The sequence below is a fragment of the Prenolepis imparis genome, unplaced genomic scaffold (genome assembly GCF_030444845.1).
Source record: "Prenolepis imparis isolate NDT839.2.m4 unplaced genomic scaffold, iyPreImpa1.0 SCAF_11, whole genome shotgun sequence".
NCBI lineage: Eukaryota > Metazoa > Arthropoda > Insecta > Hymenoptera > Formicidae > Prenolepis > Prenolepis imparis.
Window position 1 is genome coordinate 6,238,576 of NW_028141169.1, and position 12,188 is coordinate 6,250,763.

The window sequence follows — 12,188 nt, forward strand, 5'->3', positions numbered from 1 at the left end:
ATATGCTTTATAAATAAAAATATTATCGAGAAACATATTTGCGCGAGGAATATTCTAAATTCCATTTTTTATTACATAGAAAAAATATGAATACATACATATAATCAAATAAATTAAACTTACGCACATGTGACATTGTCCCTGACGTAAATCTATTCGATTGCCAATTAAATATCGCATAGGAACGCAACAGCGTGTTTTACGTATCCTCATAAGAGAGAGAGAGAGAGAGAGAGAGAGAGAGAGAGAGAGAGAGAGAGAGGAGGGCGAAGAAGTGATAGAGCAAAAGGACGCCGGGAGAGGAGGGAGAAAAAGAGATTAGCTGGAAGAAAAGAGGAGACGCGTGGTGGATGAGATTTCATAGAGAGACGGCCGTCGCGACGCGGTTCGAGCTCAAGAAGGTGTTGGGGGCGGCGGAGAGGAAGCACGCGGAAAACGCAAACTACGTGGGGGACAGAGAGGACGGGGAGGACGGGGTGGAAGTGACGCGAGGAGGGCAGTTGCGACGCCGGGCGTCCAGTGATCGCGCCTTAAAAGGTCCGACGCCGCACGCGCCCAGCAGCTGCCAGTTCTCCCTCTTCTTCCTTCATCTCTTCTCCCTCTTTTGCTCTCTTTCTCTGTCTTTCCACGTTAGCAGCGGCGTAAATGCGCTCTCTCTCTCTTCAAGTTTCTTCTTACCTTTTTTTCTACACATCTATCTTTTTTTTCTTCTTGTCCTCTCTTGTCCTCTCTTTCGTTCCTCTCTAATCTTCTTATCTTATCGTGGCAAATTATACGGTGTCGCTGATTTTCCCGGTTTCTTTCCCTCTTACGATCTTCTCTTCCCCCTTGATCGAAATCGACGACGCCGCCGCCGATCAGCCGCCTCGTCTCGTTACGCTCAGCTCTCGCGTTTTGGACCACGACGGCGAGTATCGCGTTTCAAGTTAACGCGGCAGTATGCAAAGTACCGCGAACGAGAACGAGCGAGAAAGAGACAGAATAAAGACCTGCGTTTGGGAGGGGTAAACGCGCGTGTGCGTGATTCACGCATGACGTCTGTACGTTAGTGTTAAGTGACGGTCGGAGTAGCGGAGATCGAGAACCGAATCTTTAGAAGATGATGATGACGACCCAGGTGCTTTTCTCTTAATCGCACGAATATATTTTTTTTTTATTTTAGGATAGTATCTCTTTTTCACGCGCGAATCTTTCATCATTTTTTTTTCAAATCCTTTTTCCCGAATATGGCAATGTTAAACATGATTACCTCGATCTTTTACAATTTTTCCGAATTAAATAATATATTTATTAGATTCAAAATCGAGTCTGTTTAAAATAAAAAAGAAAAAAGACGAATAAATATATATTTCAGCACAATAAAAATGCAAATTATACAAAAGTTTCAAAATATTGGAACAAAGAAGGAAAATAGAGACAATATTATGTGGATTTTCTTTTTTTTTTTCCCTCTCTCTTTATTCAGATCCTTTTTATATAGCAGGCAAGGAATCGATTATATTGATTTTTATATAATAATGTGTCTCAATATGTTCATAACGCGATTAAGGGATATTTCGAAGCGTTTTGTCCTATATATACTACTAAAATTACTTAACTTATAATAAATAATATAGACCACATCAATAGAATCAGCCCGTAATCTTGTAATAACGCACGAGGAGTTAGCAATGTTAAAATACGCAAGATGATATATTCACAATCTTTGGAATAATGGGATATAAATCTTACGTCCGCATAATCCTAATTCTATCTTTAATATCTTATATTTAAATACATAAATCAATAATATTAATATGATGACCGATAACGATAAGGTATCTCTTCCTTATATTATAAAACTCATTTTAGAGTTAAAAGGATTTAGGCAGATATATAGAGATGTAGGGACAAAATGATATAAAAAAATCAGAAATGTAAAATAATTATATTTACATAAGCTATTTATTATAAAATTAATATAGGATATAATTTCTTTCTATGTTAGTATAAATCTTATTTAAAATATTTACCATGATATTGAAAAAAATATTTGAAATATTTATTTCATATTAATTTTAATATGAAATAAATTATTGAAGTAACAAAATAATATTTTTAATAATTTTATGAAATAAGATTTTTTAAATGATATCAAAGTATATGTATATACCTATGTTTTGAAATAATAGTTTTAAATAAATATTTTTTATATATTTGTATCTATACATATATTATCAATCATGAAAAATCCATTTTTATATAATATTTTCAAATAAAACTATTTAAAATTTAAATAAAATTAATTTCATATATAATAGTCGGCATTTAAAATATGCCTTAAATAAGTCAAAAGTAGGTGACAAAGAAACTCTAGCACATTCAAACATTAACTTATGATATGGAAAAAATGTACCATTTGTTAAATTAAAATCGAATAAATAATCTCGAATATATCTGATTTCCTATTTCCTGTTTATCAAAATTGCGATCGTGTTTCTTCGGGAGGGAAAAAAATGGTTTTGTTGTGGCAGGAAATCGTTATTATAGGATTATCGTTTTATTATAGGAAACCAGCTTTGAAATATTTTTTCACACTTGTTCATTATTCTATAACATCACTTTTATATAATTTGTATGCACGTTGAAAATACATTATATAAGTGTTATACACGATTAAAGATAGCATCAAAGAATATCAAAATATACGTTTTATAGTTGACTGTAAATATTCCGCGGAAATACAATAATGAAATTTGATGATGAAATATTCATTAAGAAAAGAGCAAGAATTTATATAAGCAAGTATAATGGGTGTGTGAAGTTGGCATCCCTATGCTATGCTATCATAGTCCTGTTAAGAGTTCTGAGTTATTTAGAACCATAGGAAGAGTTGTTGATAATTTTTAGAAATAGTTCCGGTCATTACGATAACGAAAATCAGTTTTAAAAAATAGGGGTGCCAACTTCACATTTTTTTACACATCGAGCTCCAATAGTTTTGAGCAGAATTTTAAGGTTCTTTTAAATAGTTATATAGTTCTTGATTATTTTTTGAAAGAGTTCTGCAATTTTTAGATAAAAAAACATACCTTCAATATCGAAGATATTTCTAAAATATCAAGTTCTCGTGAAAAACGTTAGAGTTCGTCATTTTCTAAATGTTTCGTAAAAGTGTATTAATTTAAAAAAATCAATCTCTTCGAAACTATAATAGATAGAGACATGCGGTTTTCACGTTTTTTCTTGTCTTATCGAGTACGATTCAAAACTCTAACGTCTTTCCCCAGAACTTGATATTTTAAAAATATCTTCGATATTGAAAGTATGTTTTTTTATCTCTATAAAAATTGCAAAACTCTTTCAAAAAATAATCAGGAACTATAAAACTATAAAACTATTAAACAATTTAAATTTACTCACCTCACGGTTGCTCCTTTGTTGGCCGATGCCTCCCCGGGCCTCCTTCTTGTAGAAGTTTCAAAACACTTGCATTCGCGTTATTTTTTTTCGTTCGCGACGCGCGGCGACGCCCGGGTTTTAGCTATCGCGATTACGATATTGGTACGTGCGACGCGATCGGATTTATACGATAATTAACCACCAAAGACGCTAATTAATACACTCGTCCTTTCGCGGACCGGCAAGAAGCGCGCGACCATAGATCACGAACAATCGAAGAAGAGCACTGGAGGTGGAGCTAGACTGGCACTGCCAGGTTCGGAACGCGCAACGATACGTCGCGCCGAGTCGTAGTGGTGGGGGTATGTAGTCGCGACGTGATTCGCCGAGCTCCCACGTCGCAACCTCTACATACCCCCACCACTACGACGTGGCGCGCGTGTCGCTGCGCGTTCCGAACCTGGCAGTGTCAGTCTAGCTCCACCTCCAGCTCTTGTTCGTGTTCAACGGTCGCGCCTTTCTTGCCGGTCCGCGAAAGGACGAGTGTATTAATTAGCGTCTTTGGTGGTTAATTATCGTATAAATCCGATCGCGTCGCACGTACCAATATCGTAATCGCGACCGCACGCGTGAGATTGATCTCGTCGGCCGTGAATCTCGCTCAATATTCGTCTCGCTTGCGTCCTCGGGCGACTTCAGTACGTCGCGGCCAAGTCGCCATCTTCGTTCGATACGTGCTGCTACATTCTCGTGGTATTTTCCATCGTTCATGATCAACGGTCGCGCGCTTCTTGCCGGTCCGCAAAAGGACGAGTGTATTAATTAGCGTCTTTGGCGGTTAATTGTCGTATGAATCCGATCGCGTCGCGCGTACCGACATCGTAATCGCGATCGCACACGTGAAATTCATCTCGTCGATCGTGAATCTCGCTCAACGTTCGTCTCGCTGCATCCTTGGGCGACTTGAGTGCGTCGCGGCCAAGTCGCTCTCTTGATCATCTTCGTTCGATAAGTCCCTGCGAAAAGTGGGTCTTGGAAAAAGCGGCGACGCGAAAATGGAGCTTGGGTTTTATTCGCGCGCGAATAAGCTCTCGCGAGTCTCGCGTTTTACCGAAACGCGTAGGAGATTGTGATAGCTAAAACCCGGGCATCCCGCGCGTCACGAACGAAAAAAGGTAACGCGAGTGCAAGTGTTTCGAAACTTCTACGAGAAGGAGGCCCGTGGAGGCATCGGGTAACAAAAGAGCAACCGTAAGGTGAGTAAATTTAAATTGTTTAATAATTTCATAGTTTTATAGTTCCTGATTATTTTTTGAAAGAGTTTTGCAATTTTTACAGAGATAAAAAAACATACTTTCAATATTGAAGATATTTTAAAAATATCAAGTTCTGGGGAAAGACGTTATAGTTCTGAATCGAACTCGTTAAGACAAGAAAAAACATGAAAACCGCATGGCTCTAACTATTATAGTTTCCGAGATATCGATTTTTTAAAATTAATCCACTTTTACGAAACATTTCAAAAATCACGAGTTCTGGTCGAAAATGCTGGAGTTTTGAATTGTACACGATAAAACAAGAAAAAAAAATGAAAATCGCATATAGCTCTACCTGTTATAGTTTCCGAGGTATCGATTTTTTTAATTCATCGGAATGTAGAAATTTTGCGACGTATGTCAAGTCGACGTATGACATACGTGAAAGTACGTTTTTTAAAAAATACGCTTTCAAAAAATAATCAGGAATTATATAACTATTTAAAAGAACCTTAAAACTCTGCTCAAAACTATTGGAACTCGATGTGTAAAAAAATGTGATGTTGGCATCCCTGTTTTTTGAAACTGATTTTCGTTATCGTAATGACCGGAACTATTTCTAAAAATTATCAACAACTCTTCCTATGGTTCTAAATAACTCAGAACTCTTAACAGAACTATAATATGATAGCATAACATATAGGGTGCCAACTTCACACACCCAAGTATAATAATAACTTCAAAGTTGATTTTTAAAAGTAATTTTTTTAAATATCTATATTTGTTAAGTCGATTATGTGTGGACGAAAAATAAATGAAGTATCTCTGAAACTTTCTATGTAAAGTAAAATTATATAACTAGCATTCTATATGAAAACTCAGATACAACTATCTTATCATTTGCTTACTCCATCTTTTTATCACGTCCAAAATTTATTAGAAGGATACGATATAGTCATCTTCTTTTTAATCAAAAAATTTAAATTAAATCGCTAATAAAGAGCTTCGAATTACTTACATAGTACTGTGCAAGTAGGACAAAAAAAAGGCAAATATGTAAAGGGCAAAGATTTTACCGGCACTTTTCGAGCGCGTGGCAGCGAGAAACTTGTGCACACGCGCGCAGCATGTTCTCGAAATGCCATGCCGATGCGCTCGTGCAGCCCTCGAAACCCCTTGGGCAGACCTCCATCCCGTCGGTTTCACCCTGTTCTCGGTTCTCTCGCTCATTCGCTTTGTGCCATCCGTTGGGTATAGGGAGGGCGTCCGGCACTTATGTTCAAGATGATATCCCGCTCGAGAAATGACACTGCATAGTCAGTCAGTGACACTATGTCATTAACCTTTTAATTAAAATTCGTATACGTATATATTATATATAATATATGCTTATATTTATATAACCAAATTTAAAGATTATTATTTTTAATATAAATAGTAGAGAAAAAGAAACACAATACACATATATTACTTACTTTTATTTTGAGAATTTTTACAATTCTATTTCATTCTTTTTTACAGCTTTGTTTATACCTTTGACAATTCAAAGAGAAAAAGGAATTTAAAAACTTAGATAATTATACGATTTTATTTTATCTTTTATCTTTCAATTTTATTCTCAAAAGAAAATGTTTTACATTATAATCTATGATAATGATGTATTTCATTCATAAACTTTTATTTCGATCTCTTAATATGTTCGAATCCATTTTTATTATTATACATACATATAGTTTTACTATATTTACTATATATAACTTACTGAATGTTTCAATGTTACAATTTTCTCTTTTTCTATCTATTATTTGCTTCTGTCGGGAAGATAAATTTTTGATTTTGTAGTCGATAGACGAAAGCGTGTTACACTACGCAATGACTGCCACGTGCTCCGGATGTGAAACATGTGCGGGAATTCGAACGACTAATCATTCACGAAAAATCTATGTGTAAATTAGAGAATAATATTTTACGCGCGCGTCTTTGCGTTTTTGGGATGACTTTTAATTGAATAGGACCAGTTTTAAACTCGTGCGAAATTTTCAATACAAAATGTTCGTTTTTACTCGTAAATGTGATTATGCAATACGTGCATTTTAATTTTGAATATCACTATAAATTTAATTTATTTATGAATTCAAACTCCAAAGTGGACTCTATTTTTGTTCAAATTTTATCGACTTTTAGTCTTTTCTCAGCTTGATTAATAATTTAAATTAAAATTCTATTTAAGACATCTCTTGTTATTGAGAGAAAAATTTCTCATCTATTTGCACTTTAGAAATTAACTATCTTCCATCAGGCCATCTATTAAGCTTAAATAGATAGGAGTATAATTAGAAGTACATCACACAACATAAATAAAAGAAAGAAAGTAAAACCGCAGCTCTCGTATGAGAATCCTTTGATCCAGATTCTTCCTTCTATCGATCGATGTACCAGCAACATGAAAATCTGTGGTCCTAAACATCATATCACCCCACACGTGGCCGCGTTGCTACCCGAGTGCTGGACACGTGTTCCTCGGTCTCCTACAGAGAGATTTCTCTCTGGGATCCCGGCGTTTGGGGTTGCTACAATAACTCTATCTTTAAAGGGGTCTTATCGTTCTGATAAGATAACATTCCTGATAATTTGAATATTTTATTCTCATCGCGTGCATTTTTCCCTGTAAGAAACGATGTGTATTGAAAAAGTATTAGTAAATGTAACAAGAAAATAAAAATTATAGTGAATGGCATGATTGCACAATTGTTTAAGTCTTGAGATGAATATATTAAATTTATTGTATTTCTGTTCTGGAAGATTATCTTCAAATTTTTTCGTTGCTTTTTTTTTATCCAAAATATCGATATATTAAATATTGATTCACATATAGAGGACATCGAGATATTGAAAAGGAGTCAGAATTTTTTTTAAATGCTCCGATTTTCAAACAACGAATTAAAAATTATTTTGTGAAAAAAATACGCAATTTATCAGACGGAAATTTATGTAAATTGTATATGTGTAATTTTTTTGCATTATTTATTCATATTTTTCTTGTTACATTAGACAGCTACAATTTCATTAATTAGCATAGTTTAGCACAGAGAAAAGGAAATGTGTGCGATTAAGACTTATATTGCAAGTCAGATTTTTTTGTGAGAATTTAGAGTCTCTCTCTTTCTCTTATTGTTTTTTCAATTTAATTATTTCATTAATTTTAAGGATATCACTTAATCAAATTTAATTACTTAGAATTGCGACGGAGTTTACATTTCCACTTACGGGCTTCTCGTTAGTTCGAAGCGCATTACATCGCCCTCACGCTATAATAGAGAGGATAATCCCAAGGGATACGACCCGCTTTTCAGAGATAATCCACTTGATCGGCGCGCATCTCGTTGATTGCGAACGTATCGTAGTCGTGGTTTCCGATACAGCTCCGTACTTCGGTAGTTAAATGCAGATGCTGATCGTTTATATATAAATGGATGATATTCTCAGTCGGCAAACGAGATGGCAAATTAGACACTTAATGAGGGAGAATATTATAGACGATAAGGAGTCAGGAGAGAAAGAGAACACGATGAATAACGGTATGCAACCTAAAATATTACGTTATAGGGTATAATGATGTTATATGCTGCAAGTAGAAAATATAATAATCAATTTCTGGGACTCTCCGACACATTCATTTCATTTCGTCAGACGCGAGGCGAGAATAATGCGGTGCAACCATCACGTTTAACGAAATAAATTTATTAAATGTTTTTTTTTTTATGATCTTGTAAAAGCAAGGCAAACTGTATCTCCTTACGAAGTTTTCCTTTTAATCGGTTTTAATAATTTTGTTTACGATTTTTTATTTTTAACGATATAAAATTTGCAAATAGCAGCCTAAGAATTGAGAGCTGAAAGTTGAAAGCTAGAAGTCGACATAAGTTTACATAAGAACGGATCTTCATTCTCGAAGTTTTCTTTCGTTTTTTCTTAAATTACTTTGTGGAAATTAAATAGCAACAAAATTTTTATTTAAATTAGTTCTCATTATAATTTTTAAACGATAACAAATTTCTATATATAGGCACAAAATCTGTGATTATTAATTATTACATTAAATTATCAATTTATTAAAATTTAAATTTGATGGAAATATTTGAAAATAAATGATATAAATGTCGAATTTTTAATTAAAATTTCAATTTAAATATAAACGAATATATATCATATACAGGATAATTTTAAAATTATTATCGACAAATGATTATTGGCCTTGTTTATTCTCGTTATATTCTCTCTCCCCCCCTCCCCCTCTCTCTCTATCTTTTAGATTTCGATATCTCTCTCTATCTTAATTACTCGGTATCAATAATTCGAAGCTTTGCGCAAGCATTTCTAAGCTTAACGTAGGGATTTAACGGATGTTGTGTGATGCTAGGCGGGAGTTTCGGCAGGAGAGGGCAGCGATACGAAGAGGGGTCGTGGGGAAAGAGGCACAGGGGAGGAAGAGCTACGCCAGGGGGAGGGTGCGCGTCACTTACTTAAAGCACGTGCTCTGGTTTCTGGCGGCTGCTCCTGCTCAGCCTCAGAGAACTCGGCCCTGGCCGGCTGCTGCCTGCGCGGTTTAATTTTAGCCGCGAAGCTTTAACTTCGCCGTGTCATAGGACAAAGAATATGGCGCGTTGCACTCGCGCCAATATCCACCCCTTGAGTCTCCCTCCATCCCCCCTTTCTCTCCCCCTTTTTGTCCCCTTTTCCTCTCGTTGCGACGCGCCTTTCGCTTCTTCTCTCGTTGAGATGCGCGCATTTTGTCCGCGTTTTTCGTGAGATACGTATACAATGAATTTATAGTACCAATTATCTCTACCTCGAGGAAAAGACCGTCTTTGTGCGAATAAGATATCGCAAACATTTTACCGACAAAATTTCGTAAATGTATGTATTAATTTTCTTAATTGTTGCCAAAGCAATTGCTTTGTTATCTAGAAGCCAGAGATGCCTCGAGGATGGCGTCTAATTTTCATATGCATATATGTATCAATACTTCTGAAACATACTGTTAGCAGATAATATTATTGCAATAATTTACTTGCGATGAAATAAATTATGTAATAACATCGTCAGACTTGAACTTTTTGTTTGATCAATACTATAAGCGGCAGTAAGGTAACTTTTTTTTCGACGTGCATAAATGTTATATCACAATTTATTTGTATCATCATCTTTTACACTGCACGAAGAGACGCGTAAAAGCGGTTGTATTGATTTTACTTTCTAAATAAATTTGCATCATTTTGTGAAATGGGGAAATACAACTATATATAAGAATATTCTTATATAATTTTACTTGAATCTGAGTGTGAAATCGTGAGTCGCGAAAGTATTGGATGTTCTACTAAATCGCGAAATCGCGCTGATCGATATTATTACTTATACAGACGGAACGCAAATCGCTAGATAGGAAGAAGCACGTGCTGCGTAAAACGCGGTGAACGTACCTGATATAATAATATTTCGACGATGAGATAGATATTCTTCACACCTCGAGAATCGGCTCGGTGAGTTCGCGCGCGATTTTTCGCGCGAACGACGATTTCCTCTTTTCCGCGACGCGGTCAGGAAGTTCGCCGCCGCGCGCGGTATATGTATATAGAGTTTGTGATGCGAGAGGCGATGACGTAGATAATGCATGCGTTCATCGATTAGATACACGTGGAGCACGTATAGAGCTCCCAGCGCGCATCGTGTATATGTTATGCATCGAGTATACACAAAGCTAACGTATACTCGACGAAGCGAGATGTAACGCGCTCGCGGCTGAAAACTCCAGCTGGAAAACTCTCTTTCTCTCTCTCTTTCGTTATACCGCTATACTCGTGAAAACTCTATCATCTATTCGAATTAAAGTCCAGATAATTAAAAGAGCGCACGTGTGCAACGGGAAATAACACAACGTCAAAACATAGTTTAGTTGAATATCCGCTTTTGAAATCTCTCAAGTTTCGATTCGATACGCGTGCAATCAAGTTTTGTTTTGTCAATAAAACTCTAAAGCCCATTAACATACTGTAACTTGTTTATTTTAATATGTTTTCCGCACAGTTTCGAAATGTTCTAGAAATTGAACTAATGTAGGGAAATAAATGTATAATTTATGAGAATTTAAAAAAATCTGTATTTTTCTATAGAATTTTAATATTACAATTTAAAGATACGAAATTTGATTCTGTTAAATTTAAAACATTGATTCTTTCCATAGCGTGCAAACAAATACTACTCAATTTTGATGAACCCAAGTTCTGTTCACGTCAAATACATGATTTTCAAGAGTGCGTATATATCTCCTTTTTCTACAATAATATTTAATTTTAAATAAAATTCGCGTTTGAACATAATATCATGATAAAGTTTCGCGTTTCGATTTACCGGCACGAGTCATCGCTATAGCGATGTAATTCAACGGAGGAAGAAGTCACGATACGATCGCACGTGTGCGCGCTCTCGGTTGGGGATGCTGTGGCCCTCCTGGACTGTCGATGCGTACGCAGAGAGAGAGAGAGAGAGAGAGAGAAAAGGAGAGTTGGGGGACAAAGAGAGAGCCACACAAAGTGAATGCGTACGCGGGTGAACCGAGAGGAATAAAGACAGACGAGACAGAGAGAGAGAGAGAGAGAGGGAGAAAAAGAGGGCGCGAAAAGAGGAGAGAAAGGGGGAGAAAAGGGGGAGGTAGAGGAGAGGGCGGTTCGCAGCAGCCGGCCGCGCTGTCAGCTGCCGACAGATTTATCGAATGGCACGTGCCGATCCGGAGTAATGTCGTTTTGTACTTTTCTGCTTTCTCGGCCGAGAGAAGCAGCGTCTCTCGTCGAGAGGACTGCAAAAAGTCCCTGCAGGATTGTCGCCGGTCGACTCTCCGTCACTTCCTCCACCACCCCTAGCCTCTCTCTCCCTTCCTTTCCCTTTTCTTCCACTCGCTCGTAAACGCGATCGGTTAACCCATTGTCGGGACGTGATCCCGATGTTCTTCCGCTCCGGACATTCCTCGATGATTCTCGCGGGATTCCTAGAGCTTTGACAGAAAGAAAGAGAGGGAAAGAAAGAGAGAGACTTTATGAAGCTGCCATTAGTGCTACGTGGACGTGACGCATTTCGTGCGTGCGGTTATTTTTGGTCACGACGTACGCTTTGCCGCGACGGTTCTAATTAACGTTAAGGGATTACGGCAGTAGTCGCTACGGATATCTAGCTGAAATGTCAAGGTGATAGAAATTTGAAATTAAACTCGTATTTCGTATAGTTGTCAAGAGCTAGAAGTATCATCTCTCTCTCTCTCTCTCTCTCTCTTGGTCGAAGAATCTCCCTACATCTCGCAACTTGGTCGAGATCGAGTTTCAACGCTGTTGACACGTGTAGTATACGATCTCTCAACGTTTATTCGTTTGCAACGATGAAAATCCAATAATACATGTAAATTACATTCAAAAGTTGACCTATAAACAAGAATAACAACTTTCCAGTTGCCGACTTTGCCACTTTGTGGTATAATTGTCATAGTTTTGATTTTCGACTACT

At 36.7% G+C, this 12,188-nt stretch overlaps 2 protein-coding genes and 1 long non-coding RNA gene across 5 annotated transcripts in view; 2 read left to right on the forward strand and 1 right to left on the reverse strand.

Moving 5' to 3' along the window:
- Window positions 1-12,188, reverse strand: part of LOC145942557 (tRNA (uracil-5-)-methyltransferase homolog A) — a 35,628-nt gene that overhangs the window by 19,427 nt on the left and 4,013 nt on the right. Inside the window, exon 1 of one of the 2 annotated variants that reach the window (XM_083049410.1) lies at window positions 3,403-3,636. The exons of the other annotated variant lie outside the window; for it this stretch is intronic. The gene's annotated coding sequence lies outside the window, so the exon portion shown is untranslated. Of the gene's footprint in view, window positions 1-3,402; window positions 3,637-12,188 lie in introns of those variants that run through there. 2 annotated transcript variants of the gene reach the window in all.
- Window positions 1-12,188, forward strand: part of Mef2 (myocyte enhancer factor 2) — a 75,749-nt gene that overhangs the window by 15,899 nt on the left and 47,662 nt on the right. The gene's annotated exons all lie outside the window — the stretch shown is intronic.
- Window positions 716-9,980, forward strand: LOC145942572 (uncharacterized). The gene is made up of 2 exons (XR_014426377.1): window positions 716-1,117; window positions 9,058-9,980. It is a non-coding gene; the product is annotated as an uncharacterized LOC145942572 (long non-coding RNA).